This window comes from Canis lupus, chromosome 4 (genome assembly GCF_003254725.2).
Source record: "Canis lupus dingo isolate Sandy chromosome 4, ASM325472v2, whole genome shotgun sequence".
Classification (NCBI taxonomy): domain Eukaryota; kingdom Metazoa; phylum Chordata; class Mammalia; order Carnivora; family Canidae; genus Canis; species Canis lupus.
In genome coordinates this window covers 11,081,412-11,099,614 of record NC_064246.1, presented here as the reverse complement: position 1 = coordinate 11,099,614, position 18,203 = coordinate 11,081,412, and the positions used below count along the sequence as shown (strand labels likewise).

General features: G+C 39.0%; 1 protein-coding gene and 1 non-coding gene across 5 annotated transcripts in view; one reads left to right on the top strand and one right to left on the bottom strand.

Moving 5' to 3' along the window:
• The window catches only part of BICC1 (BicC family RNA binding protein 1), a 271,306-nt gene that overhangs the window by 191,434 nt on the left and 61,669 nt on the right, over positions 1-18,203 (bottom strand). The gene's annotated exons all lie outside the window — the stretch shown is intronic.
• On the top strand, positions 13,545-13,663 carry LOC112652029 (5S ribosomal RNA). Its single transcript, XR_003131198.1, has one exon. It is a non-coding gene; the product is annotated as a 5S ribosomal RNA (ribosomal RNA).

The window sequence follows — 18,203 nt, the reverse complement described above, 5'->3', positions numbered from 1 at the left end:
TGAAGGAGTTTTAACTTAGGCCTACAGTAGGAAACTTCAGAGCTGAAAACACAAAATCCAATATTTGGAAAACCTCTGTGATTCACATCAAACTATTGCAGCTAGCCCCAAGACAGAAAGACATTCTCTAAAATGCATGAACCAAAAAGAGAAAATTTTATGTATATATTTCTAATTATAGACTGCTTAAAAGAAGGCCACTTCACTGGAAGGTCACATCAAATGAAACATAAAATAAAACAGGTAACACCTTATTAATTTACCACATTCTAAACTGGCTCAATAGCTAAGAGTATGAGAGCAAAGAGATGGATCATCTATAACAATTTGGGCCAAGAGCATGAGCCATTAACTGAACTACAGCAATTCCAAGACATCCTGTGAGACTTTTTTTTAAAAATTACATTTCCCACCAAATTTTCAACCAAACTAACAGGCATGACAAAAATTATGCTGGCAGTAGGGGAGCAGTCCTAATTTTTCTAACAATGGAGACTACTCTGCCTGTTTAAGGTTTATATCTATAAATCCAACAATTAAGTCCTCCGCAGAATTACACTACTCAAACTGCAGATTGCAGGGGATTTTTTTTTTACATGTTGAATCTTCTCAGGGCAATAAAGCTCTGCCATTATTCCAGTGCTGGGGGCAACCTAAGACTGTGGTGGCCCTGCCACACTAGGGCATAGCAGCAGTTCCAAGCAAAGGCCAATGTTCTCTAGTCTACAGGCTTTTAGTTTCAGAAGGCATCTGCTGCTATCAACTGTAGGAAAACAAATATTCACAAAAATCTGAGAACATCTAAATTACATTGTTCATTGCTTCAAACAACTTTTAATTTGAACTCTTCAAGCAACTCTGGCTACGAGTTTACTCAAACTTCAAATTCATTGACCTGACAGTGAAGACTTCCTTGTGGACTGATGACCCTAAACATATATCAGTGTACTCTCAGTCCAACTGATTAACAGAAACTTTGCTTATGTCAAATGTTTAGCTTTTAGGGCCTATTTCTTCTTACATAAGCAATTCCTAAAGCACCATTTAGTCTGGCCTGGGTCATAAACACTATTTGACAACTTTGAGTATTTACATTAGTGGGTTTTTTTAACACAACACTCCTCTAGCTTTATCAAAAGCTAAAGTATGTTCATGGCCCTTATACAGTTTAATTGAAATATGAATACCTAGTACACCATAGTGAGCTTCTATTGGTCTTTCCAGAGAACTACACTGTCCAAAACAATAGCCACCAACAATTTATGGCTATTGAGCACTTCAAGCGTGGCTAGTCTGAATCCAGATGTATTGTAAAAGTAAAAACCACACTGGATTTCAAAGACTTAGTGCAGAAAAAAGTAAAAATCTTAGTAATGTTTGGATTATATGTTGAAACAATACCATTTTTACATACAGGGTTAAAGAAAAGTACTATTAATATTGATCTCGACTGTTTTCTTTTTCATAAAGTTATAAAATTCTAAGTTACATTTGTGGTTCACATTGTATTTCCATTATACAATGCTACTCTAATAACTTACTTAACTGTTACCCAAAGGAGACTGAAAAATATTCAAGTAGAGAGCATAGCGAAAGACTACAAAGCAAAGCAAGGAGCATTTCCAAATAGTGGGCATTAGCAGTTTGAAATCCAGGCTGTACCTGTCTTCACCTCCTGGCAACATTTTGAGGAAGGAAGGAAGGAAGGAAGGAAGGAAGGAAGGAAGGAAGGAAGGAAGGAAGGAAGGAAGGAAGGAAGGAAGGAAGGAAGGAAGGAAGATAGGGAGGGAGGGAGGGAGGGAGGGAGGGAGGGAGGTGGTTAGTGTGTTAGGGGGGTGGTGAGAGGGTTAAAGAATTAGAGTAGTTTGAATAAAATATATAACATTAATAACCATTTCCTTAATATCTAGCTTTGGTCCAACCCAAAACCATGAAACTCTTTAAGAGTTTATGTAGATGGTTATTTAATGGAATGAAGTTTATATTTCTTTTGTGTTTGTAATAACATGGCAATGGGGCAAGCCAACTCATTTTAAATCAGAACCAAATGTGTTCCAGGCAGGCTTACAATTCAGATTATGTGCAAAAATCTATGAAAGGGTAGTCTGTTCCACTATTCTCTTCACCAAATGTGTAAGGGGGGATGAGGGCACACAGATATGCTTGCTTTCATCAAGGCTACTCAAATTCTTCTTAAGGCTAAAAGACCCATTTATTGATTCATTTAAACAAAACTTATTTAGCACCTGAGGCATATAAAGAGGCGATAAAAATTGTAGAGTCAGAGAAACTGGGGTTCAACTCTAGGTTTGCCAATTTACTAACAGTGTAATCCTGAGTATGTGATTTAGCCTCCCTATAGCTCTGTTTTCACCTCAAAAATATGTAAATAAGCACTCTATAAGAATTTAATAAATGGAAGCCATCAAATCTTGACCTCAAAGAACTTACAGTCTTAACTGTAAGTTCTAAGGCAGTAATAAAAATGACAAGACTCTAAAAGGTTAAACATCATATAAGAGTCACAGATGAAAGGAACTCAGATAAAAAACATGGTAGGGAGTGTCTGAGCTGATCCCTTACCATGGGAAAGGACCAAGAATGGGAGACAGGGAAAGTGAATTCTGGGCAGAAAGAATGCTGTGAATGTCCACATCGGTTTGTCCACCAGATTTCCCTTTATATGCCTCAAAGCACTTACATAGTATCTGTTCCTACAAGGGGCCACAGGTCAGGACAGAGCAGAGAGAAAGGGGAGCTCTCCAGTGACCGGGGTACAAATACCTGAAGTTGGCTCACACTGATTCTTTACCAGGAGAAGCACCACTCCTCAGAGGAATATTTGGAAATATGTCAGGTGATGATGTTGTCACAGGATGGGGGTTGGGGACAATGGCACAGACATTTACAATGTAGAGCTGGGGCAGTCACAGAGTCTAACTCAATGAAGAACTGCTCCATCCATCATGCCAATATCACTAGTTAAGCATTACTGGTACACTATTTCTTTTAGGAATATCCTTTCTTCATGCAATGATATTCCAAATAATACATATCTATGCCACTTCTTTCTACACTGTCAGTGCTACCAAATGGACACTTGGCATGATCTTTCCAGACTCTTTCAGGTTGTCAATAAATTTAACTAGATCATAAAATTTATTTTTTTTCACTGGACACTTCCAGTAGCTCAAATAAGACAGGTCTGCATAAATAAACATACCAACTGGATAAGAGTTCTCTAATATTCTAGGGAACTGTACCCATACCACTTTGAAGATACACTGGGGGGAAAAGAATGCCCATGAAACAAATCATATTCGTGAGCTCACCCACATATCCCACCAAATCTTAATCTTTGAGGGAGCCCAGGAATCTGCATTCTTGTAACCATATGAGATAATTCTTAGACAAAGTTAAGTCTCAAGCACTATGAGATCACTGGAATCACTGATGACACTGCTGCTTTTTATTTCCAAAAATCTCAGTCAAGTTGGCTTTCTAGACCCCTAGTCAGTTGCCCAAAGACACCCATTGCACATTTCACTTTCACCCCAGAACCACAGAGAAATACAATTACTTTGAAGCAAGTAAAATGTTTAAATATGACAACATAACTAATGTAACATTGTGTGTCAGCTGTACATACATACATACATACATAAATATGACAACATAAATCACTGTAGACTTTAAAATCATGCCTGTGCTCTGGATATGTTGCATAACTCATTACAACCTATAAAAGCTGTTTTTCAGACCTAACTAAAGGATGACAGAAGCAGTAACTGACTCACTTTTTATTATTAAAACTGTTTCCATCCCTTTATAAGCTTGCTCTACTCAGGGCCTGCTGAGCCAAGACTGCCTCATACTGCATCTCATTAGAAGAGGTGTGAAGTGCTAAGACAATCAGCAGATGCCCAGTGGTCCTGAAAGACTTAATTCTCCATACAAGAGGACTAAGTCTGTGATATACAGGTTTAAGGAATGAGTTCTAATATGCAAAAGAAAGGCAGCAAAGGTACTCACTCACAGGGGATCTGACCTACAATCCCAATAGGTCCTGTTCCTTAGCTATCTGCACAATTCAACCTTTTGTACAATGTGGCTTTGCATAATTAAATTACTACAAATCAAGGCATTCTCATTCCAAAGGTCTAGGAAACATTTAAGGGAGCTCTTATTTCTTAAACTCAGCAGTCTGCTGCTGATAAATCACAAGTCTACTTTTATGAAATTAAAGCAAATCCCCTCCTCTCAAGACATTTAGTTTGAAAGGAAGATATATTCTCTGAGGGCTAAAACATCAATTCTCATCTCCAAAAAGAATCATTTGTTTTTGTTAAAGCTGATCAAAATCTAACATCTGATTATAATTTATTCCATTTAAAGTCCTTGGTTGTTAACATGAATTCGTTTTTCATCAGTAGGCAGAACCCACCTTTAAATGTGGTTTTCATCTCAAACAATGCTTGAAGAGTAATTTTAAGGTAATAGTCTTTGGCCCAGGATAAAAGTGTAACAGATACTATTACCTCAATTTCCTTTCATAAAATATGTGTGTATATTTATGATGCAAACACAGTGGTCATATTCTAAGCCATAGCTTTATTCTTATTCCCAGAATTTTAGCTTTGGTTAAAGAATTACATTCTATCTCAATTAAAATAAATAGGCTATAACAGCATAGTGGGCCTGTATGTATTCATTTTTTTAAACAATTCTATCTTCTCAGCTGCTTTTTTGCACTTCATTTACTTTGGAAGTTTAAACTCATTTTAAGTTCAAGAAACTGAAGTGTCTTAGACCTAAGTTATTCGCCACTCTCAAAATACTTAAGTCTTTCTAAAAAGGTAATGAGAGTTGGCGATGCTCTATCAAGGTTCTGAATGTGCAGGCTTGAGGCACCTATCCTGAAATATACAATGTGAAAATCCTCTAGAATACCCTTCTAATTTTGCCAAACAGGTTTAGGTTAATTTCAGAAAGGTTTGAAGAAAAACTCCTGCTCTTTAATGGGTCAGATACAATATGTGAATCCATCCTTTTTAAAATGATGTATTCTGGGGATCCCTGGATGGCTCACCAGTTTAGTGCCTGTCTTCGGCCCAGGGCATGGTCCTGGAGACCCAGGATCAAGTCCCGCATCGGGCTCCGTGCATGGAGCCTGCTTCTCTCTCTGCCTGTGTCCCTGCTTCTCTCTCTCTCTCTCTCTCTCTCTGTCTCTCATGAATAAATAAATAATCTTTAAAAAAAATAAAATGACGTATTCTTTCAGAGAATATAAAGATTTTTATCTCAGCTAAAGGTTTTATATAATTAACATAATTATACCATAATAACTCTGAAAATCAGTAATACCATAAGTACCAATAAGAATGTTGTGACTATACAGTGGTGGAGGTGTAAATTCATGCAAACATTTTAAAAAATAATTTGGTTTATATAAAGAGTAGCTATCATTTCCATGTACTTTCCAATAATTCTATTTCTAGGAGACTAGGTCCCAAGAATATAGCCCAAACTACTGGCACAAACATGTTCATTTTCATATTCATTCTCATAATATTTACAATAAGTAAAAACATGGAAAAAGCAGTATGAGAATCAAAAGAATTTAAATATAGGGACTTATTCAAACATTTCAAGGTTATTTTAAAAGTTAGGTTTGCTGATTTGTAAAAGCTTTGATGTGGTATGAAAATGATTATGATAAACTGTGCAGTTAAAAGAAAGAAGTAGGTCATAAAATTCTATGTGTGATATGATTGTAAGTATTATCCTTTCAATACAACTAAATAAAACTAGGGACATTCATCAAAAGGCCAAAATGTATATATGGTAGGAAGGAGTATTATTAGATTATATCTTATATTATCTTTATTTCCCATATTTTCTTGGGGCATGGCCATAATACTCTGAAAATGAGCCCCCAAAAGTGTAGACACATACATATGTAAAAGTAAAGAGCAAAAGAGCATTTAAGAATTTTTACGCTAAGCCAAATCATTTCTTAAAGTATCTATTTGGGAGAAAATACTCTATGAATCTATGTTTACTCATATATCTAATTAAACTCAGTAAGTTCTGATTTCCAAAGGATATTTTAAGATTAACAAAGTCCAAATGAATGTACAAAATAAAAATAACACTTCTTGCCTAAATTCTTCAATTATCTATCCAAGCTAGAATGCTTGCCTTCTTGTAGGTCCTGCCAAGCTTCTCCCACTATGCTATCTGACAGGCAGCCTCTATCCTCATTCCCTGGCCCTGAATCCACACAAACTTTCCCTGTGTACAATGCAGTCAGCTTAACTGTACCTACTCAATGGTTATAAACAGAACACTACAGCTGCGGGGGGAGGGGGAACTTCCAAATAAGCACCTTTTACAAGCACAATCACAAGCCAACAAAAATGATTTTGAAAAATGGGGTGCTATGTTACATGCTTGTTATAACAGCAAGGGCTGGGAGTCAACTACTCAAAGTAAGTGCTGCTACGTGAACCATGAAAAATCCCCCTCACATACATATGCAGAGGAGAATACAAAGGGAACAGCAAAAAGTTCACTGCCAGCAATTAGGAAAGAATAACTTGAACTTTACGGATGCACCTTAAAGCAATTCTTGAGCAATCTTTGCACAAATAACTTCAAAAATGTAATAAACCACAAAATACAGTGCAGTGCGGTATTCTCTCCCATTCCTCTAATATTAGATCTTGTGAAAGACAACCTAAATTGCACTGGTTAGAACAAGAGTGTTATTTCGTGACTGCAGGTTATGATGAAATATTCCTGTAAGAAAAAAAAAAGTATCCCTATTCCGTCACCCTCCTGTCCCAGAAATGGGTAGAAACCAATCTCATTTTTTTTAAGATTTTATTTCTTTATTCATGAGAGAGACACAGAGAGAGAGAGAGAGAGACAGGCAGAGACAGAAGGAGGGAGAAGCAGGCTCCATGCAGGGAGCCTGATGTGGGATTTGATCCCAGGACTCCAGGATCGTGCCTTGGGCCAAAGGCAGGCGCTAAACCGCTGAGCCACCCGATTCCCCTGGTCTCAATTTTTAAACAGAAATGCTGCTCCTCAAATAAGCAATCAACAAGGATCTGATACTGTGTCCAACCCTTTTCCAAATGGGAATGAGAGAAAGGGAAAGGAAAGGACAAGTAACTACAAAAAATTCAGGGGTACTTGGGTGGCTCAGTCGTTTAAGCATCCAACTCTTGATTTCAGCTCAGGTCTAGATTTCAGGGTGGTGAGTTCAAGCCCTGTGTCAGGCTCCACACTAAGCATGGAGCCTGCTTAAGATTCTCTCTCTCTCCCTCTGTCCTCCACCCAATCTCTTGCTCTTCTCTAAAAAAAAAAAAGAAAAGAAAATTCAGAAGTTTTTTTTTTTAATTATTTGAAGGACTTACAGTTAAGAAGAAAATCAACATCATGGTGGACTATTCTCTAAAGGTATTAACTCAGAATCTGTCTCCAAATTCTCCACATCCCCTCCTCACACAACAGGAAAAAAGAAAAACTGACAAGGGCAAAGAATATTATCCCAATTTCAACTGAAACTAATATTCAGCCACACATGTAATATTGCATGCATTTACCATCACAACACCTAAGAAGGACTATATCCAGGCAAGAGCAATGAATATAATGAGATATTTATTAGAGGGTATTTTTCCTTTGGCAAAATTTTCTGTGAAAAATTTCATTCTAGGAAAGAGAAGTTGAAGACATTATAAAATTACACTTAAAATTATAAAGGGTATGAGGAGAGTACAAAGGACTGTAATATTCTGGGAAATATATTCTAGAAAAATAATATCACCCCACACTGAGAAACATTATTAACCTTTACTTTATATGTGGTACGTAAACCTATGAAATTCAGAGGCAGAGGCACTCGAAACAGAAATGAGCTCAAGATTTCAGACCAATTCATTCACTCCACGATCCACAGAGGCAGTGTGTTAGGAAAAAGTGGCTATCTATGGGGTCCAAGAGCACCCACCTAAATTCCTGAGAACAGAGCAGTCTTTCTAAAACAACTTCTGAAGCCTAATATTCAGAGCACCTGGGAAAGAGTTTTCCTGCATGTCTTATAACTTTCCCACCAGTGAAGCCACACCCCACACTTTTCACTTTGCACCTGGTAAAATGAATCTGTTTTTCAGTGGCAACCAAGGGAAGATGCCCCAAGTCATGGCCACACTGGACTTGGTCCTTTGTAGCAATTCTTATCGTACAACCCAACAGCACGAAGCAATGTGAAAGAGCGTATGTGTGTGTGGCACCTTCAGAGTACAGGATAGGAAGCAAATGTGGAGCCAAAAAATGCAAAGCCATGTGTGAATCCCCTCACTGAGGAGTATCTGTTTAAATCTTCTAGGAAAGGAACAAATGCCCTAGTAGAAGGGCCAAGTAGTCAGAAAAGGCAAGCCCATTTTAAATGAGAGCGAGCATCTGTGGTCAAAGATCAGTTTCTCTAAAGCAAAAATACTTCCCACTCATTCCTAAACAAGGACATATGGTTATTCTGCCCTTCTGCAACATCTTCTTTTATTTTTGTGGATCATTTGCCAGGCAGCTGTCTTTTTTTTTTTTTTTAATATATAAAGAACCTTTAAGATGACAACAAGGGATTGAGAACAATGGAAAATAATCCTAAAAGGTCAGATAAGTGGAATCACTTTTACTAGAGAAACCTGGAGTACTTTTGGTTAAGCTGTGGGGTTTTACAGTGAAAGACTTTTTTTTAATTCTATTATAATTCCCAAGCTTCTTGCTTTCAAAGAAGAGAGAAGCACACTCACTTCCCAAAGCATCCATCTTTACAAGAAATTCAAGTACTGTACTTCCTCAATGCATACTCCATTTCTTGGCATAACTGTAACTGAAAACACCAAAATTCTTTAAGCAGAAATTTTAAGAAATGCTCTAAAACAGGGAGAGATTTGTTTTTAATAGACTTCCTTATAATGAGTCATTTCATAGATAGAGACCTTTAGGATGATAGCCAGAACCAAAAGACATTTCTTAGCACAAGCAGGCCATTTACATCCCATCCAGTTAGAGATGTCACAGTCCTGCTTCCAGCCAAGGCCAGACTGATCATCACTAGGGCAAGAGATCAGCATTTCATGCTTAGTCAGTAGCTCTGCTGGTTTTGGAAATTCTGTGAATCCATAAAAGATGGATTTCTCCTTGGTTTAAAAAAAAAAAAAAAAAAAAAGCCCGAATCCTCTAAGACATGTTTTCTGCTCTATACTCAATTCTCTGACCATAAAATTAACAGGAACAGAATAACATATCACCCATAATCCCATGGACTGATGGCTGCCTATTGTTAATTCCATATGAATAAAGACACCTTTAGGTTTTCTGGAAATAATTACAAATGGGTGGATGGGAACAAAAGCTGTATATGAAGTAGTAACTAGTATTTATTCTGTTAGCTGAACTGAGCAAAGTGACTTAACTTCTCTGTCCCTCATTTTCCTTTTTTTGTGAAATGAGGGTAAAAATAGTTCTTGCCCATGTTTTTTATTGGATTCCCCCAAAGGTTGACTCTGTAATAGGTTCCAGAGTAAAAATAATTTATTTGGAAGTTGATCCCAAGGGTTGCTGCTAGGGAAAGACAGCAAAGAGGAAAGTTTGTACAGATGTCTGAGTGGGATCCCTTTGTGTGATCCCTCAGAGACCATGGAGAGATCGTCAGAGCTGCCCCCTTGAGGGGCTCAGAGGCGGGTATTCATCCACCAATTCCAACACATCACTGTTTGTGGGTAGCATCCGCTGTGAGGGAGGGCCTTGGCTATAGATACTCTTGGACAGGAGTCATGGGGGCTAGGGGTGTAACACATAAACTTGTAGCACTGAGAGTCCAGCCTCCCAGAAAACCCTCAGTCCCAAGCAAACCAGGAAAGTTGGTCATCCTATCCAGCGCTTATCAGAGTAATTATTTTGTACATTGAAATGAAGGGCTCAGTTTAAAACGAAACCTTCCCCACTCCCTACTCCTAGACCAACCAGGATTGGAAGGTGCCACCACTGGTGTTGCCTTCTCTTCCCAGAGCCTGTAACTTAATGCTTTGTACTTCACTGAATTGTGATGGTTAGAAACTTCGTGTATAGTTTGTGGAAATCATCCAATTAAACATACTGCTTAAAATGGTGTTGCCGTGACGTCAGAGACAAGCTGGGCCACCTTAGGAATCCTCTCTGCTTCAGTTGCTTGCTTCTGGGTGTGGCATCCTTTGAAGCCCCAGATCAGATGGGGAAGGCATTGGACACACAGAGCAGTCACTCAATGTCCTGACCTCCTGCAGTGTTTGGCATGAGCTCTCCCTTCTGAATGACCATTCCGTGTGGCATGAGGCTCTGAGCCACCCAAACCTGTTAACTTTCCAAAGAGCTAGCCATCTTCCATCCAGTATCATTGTGTCCTAGCCTGTCTGCATTCGTTACTGGTCATATTCTGTACCTGCAATAAATTTTTATACCCTAACAAAAAAAGGAGGGTGGTGGCAAGGGGTGCAGTCAGGGCCAGCTTCTGCTCTGCCACTTGATGTTGTGAGGATCAGATGAGCCCTTGCAGAGCACTTAGCCTGGTATATAGCACTCAGTCAATAATGGATGTTAGCTCTTCTGGTATATTCCAAGCAACTTAAGAATCACGGGATCTGCTCTTAACCCACAGGAAACACACAGGGCCTTATTCCACACTATGCCAGACAGGTATCATGCCCTCTGGAGCCTGGGTCCACTGGAGGATTCAGCTACCCAGCCCCGCCTGCTTAAATAGCTCCAGAATGCCACAAATTACAGCTTCGGATAAAAGAAATGCCTTTCTTACCTGCTCTGTCACTGACACAGAGCAGAGACTCTCAGCTTGAAATTTCAAGTCAGATATAAGAAAACTGAAGATGCTAAAACCAGGAGAAATGGATTTCCTAGTCAACCTCCACATCATCAACAGTCCCTTCCCTCTCCTGCAAAAGGAAGTGATTGATGCACAAGAGGACCCTAAACCATTGAGGCTACAAGTAAACTCATGTCTCCTGGGACCCTTGGCTCCCACCATCTGTGTCAAGAGCCAGCTGCATCTATTCCCACATACATCTGTTAAATTATCCCCCAAAATATCAATGTTTCTCATCAGCCCCTCGTATTCAGAAAAGGCTTTGGCTCTATAACAGAAATAGCAAATATATATTTGTATTTTAAAGGTATAACAAAATATCTATAGTATTTGTTTAACTCCCCAGTTTATCCTAGTTTATTTGGTTTCAATCACATTAGAAAAGTACTTTACATAACCACTTCCGCAGTGCATATGGGATAGCTGGTATGTCTGTTCTAAGATATCTTCTCAAACAATCTATGTGAGACCTTTTCTGAAGATGGCAGAGAAAATACCAAACCCTAGGTCCCTTCCTGACTAGTTATTAATGAATTGGAAAGAACTACTTTCCATGATACACAGAAAATACAAGCCATCCTATCAATTACTGCTAACCTTAAACACACCTCCAGATTACTCAAAAGCCAGGAGCTTAATGAGGATCTGGCTCTTGGTCAGCATGAACTAGAGCTTCTTAGCCACCTAAAATTCATTTATATTAGTCTGACGGTTTATCCTACAAAATAACATTTCCATACACTATAACCTTGAATCAGAACCATACCAAAAATGTTTATGACACACAGGAGTAAAACTGGCAAGTGAAAGTTCAAAACCCACAAGGCAATAAGGAATAATAAATTAACTGCCATCTCTTTCCACTAACTTCACGATATAAGCTTTAAGCAAAACCATAAGCTAATACAAATAAATTGCTAACAAATAGTCTTCTTCATAAGAATTTCAATTTATTTTTGACCTTTACTCAAATTTTTATGAAAATTCCTACATTAGAAAATATGTACCTGTGTATTACTGACTTGAAATTTTGAAAATGAAAACTATTTTTCTTTTTCCTGAAGCTCCTGGGCGCTAGGCTCATGAAACTTTACAACTGGATAGCTGTAATGTACATTTGCTATATTGTCTGAGAAAATTCAATTCTGTTCAATAAGGAAATTCTGCTCAATAACAAAGGAAAACAAATGAATAGATGAAACTCATCAGGTGTGTTTAACATAGATAAGTAATGAGATGTGACAGATAAAGCGTGAACCCAGAAAGGCATGAAAGAACCAAAAGGTACATAAAATTCATGAGGCACTAAATATACAAGAGACACCTAATATTCATAAGGCAATAAATATGCATGAGACACCTGTAACTAAATATTCATGATTCACAAATTATACATGAGCCATGTGGCAATCAATATTCATGAGGTCTTAATTAGGCCACCCGGGGTAATATCCACTCTTTTCCTCTGCACAAACACACAAATAAAACCCATAGCTGTAGAGAGACTAACTGGCAGACCGCTGCGACTCTCCCAGAGAGAACAAGTGGGCAAACCAGACCAGAGAAGACCCTGTTTGCTAGTTAATGATAGTGGCTGATGCCTAACTCCTGAGGTTACCTCAATTCAACGAGCTCATTGATTTATACACATACACCCACACAAATATATGTATATCCAAATGATATACAATGTTTATATGCTTATTGTTGTACATGTGCTTGCATGTGTGTACATAGAGTGTGGTGCATGTTATAGCACACGTGTATTGTGTGTGTGTGCTTACACCTACTATACACCATATGAGGATAAGACCTATGCAGGTCTTATTGGCATTGTATTCTGGGCACTTAACAATAGTATCTGACACAAAGAAAGGACTTAGCAAATATTTACAGTATTAACTGCTTGTCAATAAGGGGTCACTAAGAACATTCAACTGCCAGATGGGAACTGGATCTTTATTTTTTACCCATCTATCCTCCAATCTATGATAATATCTGAAATGTAGCAGACATACAGTACACATTAAATGGATGGATGGATGAATGGATGGATGAATAAATGGGTTAAGAAATGAAGAATCAACTAAGTAGCGTTCTATTTTTTCTAGTTATAATGGATTTATAATCCTCAGAGAAAACTGTATATGTCAACCTTTTTACTACTAGCATGTAGAAATTATCATTATCCAGTTGTACAAAAATTTAATAAGGTGAGGATATCTATTAAATGATAAAGTTTAACTAGAAGAAAACAAGCAAAATTAGTATTAGCAATACTGTGTATTTTGTGTGTAGCTTATCAATCCCTACCTTTCAGAATAAAAGTTGTGTGTTTATTAATATGTAGTAACAACCCATCTTAACCACTTCTCTGAAAGTACATCATTATCTGTCACATTGGAGAATAATACCTACACTATCTAGAGTTTTTGTAATTAAATGAATTACTGAGTTAATTACTAAGAAAAATTAATCATAGCTGATTTTTTTTAAATTTATTTTTAAAATGGCCAAAAAAAAAAAAATTGGTCTTCATCCTGGATAGGAACAGACCATACAGTCTATCTAATCCTTACTTGTCAATGAAAAACACTCTTCAAAACCAAAGGAAGTCTATGGCCATACCACCCTGAACGTACCCGATCTCGTCTGATCTCGGAAGCTAAGCAGGGTCTGGCCTGGTTAGTACTTGGATGGGAGATCGCCTGGGAATACCGGGTGCTGTAGGCTTTTGGACAGCCCGGGTGGCTCAGCGGTTTAGCACCATTTCAGACCAGGGCGTGATCCTGGAGACCCAGGATTGAGTCCCATGTCAGGCTCCCTGCATGGAGCCTGCTTCTCCCTCTGCCTGTGTCTGTGCCTCTCTCTCTCTCGTCTGTCTGTCCTCTCTGCTTCAGTTGCTTGCTTCTGGGTGTGGCATCCTTTGAAGCCCCAGATCAGATGGGGAAGGCACTGGACACACAGAGCAGTCACTCAATGTCCTGTCTCTCATGAATAAGTAAATAAAATTTAAAAAAATAAAAATAACAAAACTATAGGAAAAAATAGCAATACTACAATGTTATCACCATTACTCCAATTTTTTAAATATCACAAATTACTGACCTGGGGCACACAGCATTAAGTTAACCAAATCCCACTTTCATACTCTACCTCTGTAACTTCCCATTACCATTTCCTAAGTACAACTGTAAATTAGAGATCTAAAAAGAAATTAATACCTATCATGTGAGGCTGCACAATGACTAGTTTTATTTATTCTAATTTTTATTAATGAAGAACAAAAACACAATCATTAATAAGTTTATAGCCTACTTTGTTAGCCTTTGTCAAACTATTCTGTGCTCGTTTATTTTAAAAAAAAAAAGTTTTATACCCACTTTGTTAGTCACCATACTAAAACTGAAGCAGCCTAGCTAACAATCCAATTTGCCCAGGAGTTTCCCAGCTTTAGCACTTAACGTTCCATGTCCTCAGAATCCCCCCACTCCTAAATAAACTGGGAACAGCTGGTCACCCTACACTGAGAAATAAAGAGGGACGGCTGGGTGGCTCAGCGATTGATCGTCGGCCTTCAGTTCAGGGTGTAATCCTGAGATCTGGGATCAAGTCCCGCAAGCCTGCTAAGCCTGCTTCTCCCTCTGCCTATGTCTCTGCCTCTCTCTCTGTGTCTCTCATGAATAAATAAAATAAAATCTTTAAAAGAAAAAAAGAAATGAAGAGGGAAAAATAAGTAGGTATGGTCCTTATATTCATGAACTTACTGCCCAAAAATGGAAAAAGAAATTAATTAGCAATCACAAAGAGAAATCATAGAATAGCATCCCAGCAATGATCCTCATATCCTAGAATTTTGACTACAGCCCAGAGCTAAGCACACCACAATCCATGTTCATAGAGTAAGCCAAGGAGCACAGGTATGGGGAAGCCATCTCCTCCTGGAGTTATTAAGAAATACCAGCCTGGCCCTAAGTCCACCACCTATTATCCAACCCAAACTCTAGTCAATAAAAAATGGGACTGACACAGAGGACGGACATCTTTTGAGAAGAATAGAATTCATGGGGGAAGATGTTATTTCTTCCTCTTCCTGCTTTGAAGAAGGTAAAATGAATAGGACTGACCCTTAAATACTGAAATGGAAAAAGTTATAAAATTCAGTTGACTTATCATTAAGGAATATGGTATATCCTGCTTTGTCGCAACGGGTTTGCCGCCAGAACACAGATGTCATGAAAACCACCGCTAAACCTAAACCAAAATGGGAAAGGAAAAGACTCACATCAACATCGTCGTCATAGGACACATAGATTCAGGCAAGTCCACCACTACTGGCCATCTGATCTACAAATGTGGTGGGATCGACAAAAGAACTATCGAAAAATTTGAGAAGGAGGCTGCTGAGATGGGAAAAGGCTCCTTCAAGTATGCCTGGGTCTTGGATAAACTGAAAGCTGAACGTGAACGTGGTATCACCCTTGATATCTCCCTGTGGAAATTCGAGACCAGCAAGTATTATGTGACCATCATTGATGCCCCAGGACACAAAGACTTTATCAAAAACATGATTACAGGCACATCTCAGGCTGACCGTGCTGTCCTGATTGTTGCCACTGGTGTTGGTGAATTTGAAGCAGGTATCTCCAAGAATGGGCAGACCCGGGAGCATGCCCTTCTGGCTTACACACTGGGTGTAAAACAACTAATTGTTGGTGTTAACAAAATGGATTCCACTGAACCACCCTGCTGCCAGAAGAGATACAAGGAAATCGTTAAGGAAGTCAGCACCTACATTAAGAAAATTGGCTACAACCCCGAACACAGTAGCATTTGTGCCAATTTCCGGTTGGAATGGTGATAACATGCTGGAGCCAGGTGTTAACATGCCTTGGTTCAACGGATGGAAAATCACCCATAAAGATAGGAATGCCAGTGGAACCACACTGCTTGAAGCTCTGGATCGCATTCTGCCACCAACTCTGCCACCAACTCGTCCAACTGATAAGCCCTTGCGTCTGCCTCTCCAGGACGTCTACAAAATTGGTGGTATTGGTACTGTCCCCCAGTGGGTCGAGTGGAGACTGGTGTTCTTAAGCCTGGCATGGTGGTCACCTTTGCTCCAGTCAATGTTACAACTGATGTAAAGTCTGTTGAAATGCACCATGAAGCTTTGAGTGAGGCTTTTCCCGGGGGCAATGTGGGCTTCAATGTCAAGAACATATCTGTCAAAGATGTTCGTCGTGGGAACGTGGCTGGTGACAGCAAAAATGACCCACCAATGGAAGCAGCTGGCTTCACAGCTCAGGTGATTATCCTGAACCATCCAGGCCAAATCAGTGCTGAATATGCACCTGTGCTGGATTGTCACACAGCTCACATTGCTTGCAAGTTTGCTGAGCTGAAGGAGAAGATAGATCGTCGTTCTGGAAAAAAAGCTGGAAGATGGTCCCAAGTTCTTGAAATCTGGGGATGCTGCCATTGTTGATATGGTTCCTGGCAAACCTATGTGTGTTGAGAGCTTCTCTGACTATCCTCCTCTGGGCCGTTTTGCTGTTCGTGACATGAGACAGTCGGTTGCCGTGGGTGTCATCAAAGCAGTGGACAAGAAGGCAGCTGGAGCTGGAAAAGTCATCAAGTCTGCCCAGAAAGTTCAGAAGGCTAAATGAGTATTATCCCCCAACACCTGCCACCCCAGTCTTAATCAGTGGTGGAAGAACGGTCTCAGAACTGTTTGTGTCAATTGGCCATTTAACAGTAAAAGACTGGTTAATGATAACAATGCATCATAGAACCTTCAGAAGGAAAGAAGAATGTTTTGTGGACCATTTGGGTTTTTTTGTGCGTGTGTGGCAGTTTTAAGTTATTAGTTTTTTTTTTAATTTTTATTTATTTATGATAGTCACAAAGAAAGAGAGAGAGAGGCAGAGACATAGGCAGAGGGAGAAGCAGGCTCCATGCACCGGGAGCCCAATGTGGGATTCGATCCTGGGTCTCCAGGATCGCGCCCTGGGCCAAAGGCAGGCGCTAAACTGCTGCGCCACCCAGGGATCCAGTTATTAGTTTTTAAAATCAGTTCTTTTTAATGGAAACAACTTGACCAAAAAATCTGTCACAGAATTTTGAGACCCATTAAAACAAAAGTTTAATGAGAAAAAAAAAAAAGAATATGGTGTATCCCAAGTCACAGAAAAGGGCACTTCAACATAGCCCAATAAAGAACAATTACTGAAAAAGCACGTGTGTGTGAGCACATGTGTATGGTTATGAATAGGAAAGTTTCACCTTCACATTCAGAGCAGAGATGCTCAGCTGCTCCATAAAACCATTATCAACTGGGGTCCTTTTGCAGGCCAACTAGCAAAAGGAAGGTCTCTCTGAAGAAGTGTATTGATCAAAACATGAAGAATGAGTATAAGTACAGACAGCAAAGGGTGGGGAAATGAGAGGACTCCTTGGCAGAAGGAGAGCCCATACAAAGCCCCTGAGACAGCGTGGCAACTAGAAGAAAGGCAAAGATAAGCTATAAGGGGTAGAACCCTGAGGCCCCACCAGGGATTTTTTTTTTTTTATCCATAAGCTTTTAGGAAAAGAAGTGACACTAGTATATGTGCATTTTTAAAAGATCATTGTAGCTAATGTATGGAAAACAACTGAAGGAGGTTAAAAGAACATATGTTGTGCACCTTTTTAAAAAATCACATTGTACCACCTAAATAAATGCAATTTTTATGTCTGAATAATACTGCAGTAAAGCTAAAAAAAAAAAAAAGAGGAAGAAGAAGAAGAAGAATATCCTAGGAGACCAATTAGGAAGCTCCTATGGCCCCCATATCCTAATCCCTGAGACCCTTCAGTATGTTAGGTTATATGGTGAGGGAGAATAAGCCTGGCAAATGAAATTAAGATTCCTAACAGCTAACCTTAAAATAAAGTGATTATTCTAGATTCTTGAGTGGCTCCAATATCATCACAAGTGTCCTCAAAGATGGAAGAGTCAGAGAAAGATTTCAAGAGGCTTTAAAGATGGAAGAAGAGGCCACAAGTCAAGAAATAGCAGGTGCACTCCAGAAGCTAGAAAAGCAAGTAAATGGATTCTCCCCTAAGCTCTTAGAAGGAAACACAGCCCTGCCCACACCCTGATTTTAGCTCACTGAGATCCCTTTGGACTTCTGACCTCCAAAATTGTAAGATAATAAATTTGTGTTGTTTTAAGCCTCTTTGTGGTGATTTATTACCACAGGAAACAAATACAAGTGGCCTTTGAGATATC